The sequence below is a fragment of the Dendrobium catenatum genome, unplaced genomic scaffold, assembly GCF_001605985.2.
Source record: "Dendrobium catenatum unplaced genomic scaffold, ASM160598v2 fragScaff_scaffold_362, whole genome shotgun sequence".
In the NCBI taxonomy this organism is placed as follows: Eukaryota; Viridiplantae; Streptophyta; class Magnoliopsida; order Asparagales; family Orchidaceae; genus Dendrobium; species Dendrobium catenatum.
The window spans coordinates 402182-405707 of NW_021318824.1; positions in this window are offsets into that span (position 1 = coordinate 402182).

Genomic DNA, 3526 nt, shown 5'->3' on the forward strand with positions numbered 1-3526 from the left:
TAATATAAATAATTAAATATATGACCATTTAATAATATTTATAAATTTAAAAAATATATAATACAAAATTATGAATATAAATATCATTTAAAAATTATATATTTATATATTTATAAGAATAATATTTAATATAATATATAAATTTATAATATTAATATTTTATAATATAATTATTATAATATATATTATAGTAAATTTATAATACATATCATTCAAATTTATAGCCCAACTAAAAAAAATTGAAGCCCAACTAAAAAAAATTTTGAAGCCCAACTAGCCCAAATAAGCCCCAAGTCACATTCTAAACTATTAATGCAACTTTTTTAGTCCCACATCATAGGGGGAGTTTAAAGATGTTTCCTTGAACCCTTTATAAAGTGAGAAGTACACTCTTTTTGGAAAATAAATTATGTGAGGTATTTAAGATAACTTGCATCTATTATGATGAAATTAATCATCATATTTAATAAAAATATTTTTAAAAGTTTAAAAAAAATTAATAAACAAAAATGTATTTTTAAAATTTTAATTAAAACAAAAATAAAATATTTTTATGAACCGGCCGGTTCTTTCCAACCCGGACCGGTTAAACGGTTCACCGGTTGAACCGCCGGTTTAATCAGGTTTGATCCGGTTTTATGCAGAGCCGGTTCTGAAGCTGGATCGGACCGGCCACCAGACTGGTTCAAGGTCGAACTTTTGAACCGGCCGGTCCGGTCCGGTTTTCAAAATCTTGATTTTTACAAACATAACACTTAAAACTATGTTATTTACTCATCTAATACCTAAACTTATCTATTTACATACATACCACTTAAAAGCTCTTTGCCTTTCTAAAATACCACTCCATTTCCACTCCATGAAAAGCCATTCGATCGTTGGCTCCTTCGATTGCCAAGTCCCCTTTTTAATAATTAATGACAATCACATCGAAAGGCAAAATTAATAGGTCTTCATCCAAACATCAACAGAAGGAATTCTCTCATCTCTTGCAAATCCCTTCACCAAACACAAAAGATCTCACAGTAACATAGTTCTCCAAGCAAAGGAAATAAACAGAGCTCTTCACTTAGCAAACAGGGCAAATGATATAAGAGAAGCGAACTGAGCAGAGGAGCTCCGGTGAAAACTCAACGCTCCGTTCTCCGTTGCTTCTCCTAGGTTCTCGAAATGAAACCCAAATATTTCCATCTAGGGTTTTCAATGATTTTTTTTAGTTATATGTAAGAATATCGATCTAAAATTTGGATATCTTCATTTGAAACTCAGTTTAGTGTTTCGGTTTCTTCATTTGTTATTTGTGATTAATGTTTATTGCAAGCTTTCGATTAGCCTCAAACCATAACAGAATATCAATTTCTTTTTTTTTTTTTTTAAGGGTCATACCTTCAGATCTCACAAACACCAGCCATAAACCTCCTTATTCGCTTCAGTTATTTGCACCGAACAACTGAAACTGGAGATTGGATAGGACGGGAGGCTGTTTACCAAATCGATTTTGTTCTGTTTCAGAGGCAGAATGGACAGGAGGCTAGATGGGGGAAACGAAATTCTTCGACGGGAACAATGGGCCGCATTTCGACTGGAACAGTGATGCGTTTTGTTCTTCGACGGAATAGAGAAGATGAGCAAACGCCGAGGAAGATGAGTTTCACGCGCAACAAGTGTATCAGGTGGGTTTTCACGGAAGATGAAATGGAGTGGTATTTTAGGAAGACAAATAACTTTTTAGTGGTATGTGTGTAAATAGGTAAGTTTAAATGTTAAATGTGTAAATAATATAGTTTTAAGTGTTATGTATGTAAAAACCCCTATATCAAAATGCCTTTTCCCCAATCATTTTGGTTTAAAAGAGAACAGAAATTGAATTAGAGAAGAGGAGAGAGGAGAGAGGAGAGAGGAGAGAAAACATAGGATTTGGGGATCATAAAACCATTTTTGCAAGACGGTCCAGTTAAAAAATTTATTCATCTCAAGGTAGGCAATCATTACGCTTCCTTTGATTTTAATGATTTGTGTTTTTTTTTTAATGAAATTTAATATGGTCAAAACCTGTAAAAATTGCAATATCTCAATTTTTAATAAACTTCCACAATGTATTGTACGTTTTAGTTTTAACATTTTGCATACATTAATATGAATATATTAAATTTTTTATTGGATAAATTGATAGTTATAATTTTTTTAAGTTAATAAACAATATATAAATTTTTCTGCATTTCATAAATTATTATTTTTCATACATGATATCGAGTTGTCTAGAGGAAATGATGATAAATATGACATTTGCATATAAGCTAGGAATACTAGTTGCTAACACTATAATTATTACGAGTTGTCTCTTAAAATATAATACCCTGAACAGAGAGGTGGCTCGATAGACTTTCCTTAAAATAAAAGGTTAGTGGTGTGATCCTAGTTGTAGCTTGTAACTGATTAACAAAATTATGTCAATCAGTAGAGAATAATGACTCTTAAATGATTATTAAAAGCCACCTATAAATTGACTTTAGATGAACAATGATGATGAGATAAAGATCGATGATCAATTGGTCGACAATTGAGGTTAAATTAAAGACTTATGACTAATTGTGCGACAATTGGGGTGGAAGGATGTCTTGTCATGCTCTTTATAATTATATTTATGATTGCATTTATATTTAGTGCATTGAACTGATTAATAAATAGAACTGAAATTTTATTGAGAGAATCTGCATTGATATATTATGCATGCTAACATGGCCTATTAATTGATAGTTCTTTTTATTCACTTTTTATAGTTAAATAGATCTCTTTTGGCCTTACTGATTATATTAATTTCATTATTGATTTAAATGAATTTTATAATATTGTTGGAATAAGCATAATGCTTCTTTTGTCTTGCATTGAATGCAATGATAATTTTTTGTTACTTGTTGGGTTTTGCAAGCTCATTATGTATTTTTTATATAATTTTAGGTAAAAATATGAAGTCATATTGTGAGGCTAATCAATGATGATAGTTTAGTTTTATATATATATATATATATTTGTAGCTTGTGATGACTACTATATGTATATTTTTGGATTTTAGTCTTTGATACAAGATGTAAATTTTGACTATCTTAATGTGAATTATGTTTCCCCTTTTTGTATTTTATTTTTTGAATGATATTAATTAGCCCTAATTGTCAATGATCTTGTTATTTTGAATTGAAAAAGAAATAAAAAGAAAAATAAATGAAATTCTTGTATTTTAGATAATTGCATGTGACAATATAGACATACATGAACTTTCACATATATGACAAAATTAATAATTTGAACAGGGTAAACGTGCATACACATTTAATTGTTACAAATCAGAAAATTATTCCTGGTTAACATTCTCAGCATTATTTTGAATAATTTATTATTCTGTAGTAATTTCTATATTTGTCAATATACTCCCAAAAATATCTAAAATAGTGTACATATATAAATATCTGAAAAAAATTTATATCTTTTTTTTGGTCAATATGACCAAAAAGTTCTATTGTACCACATA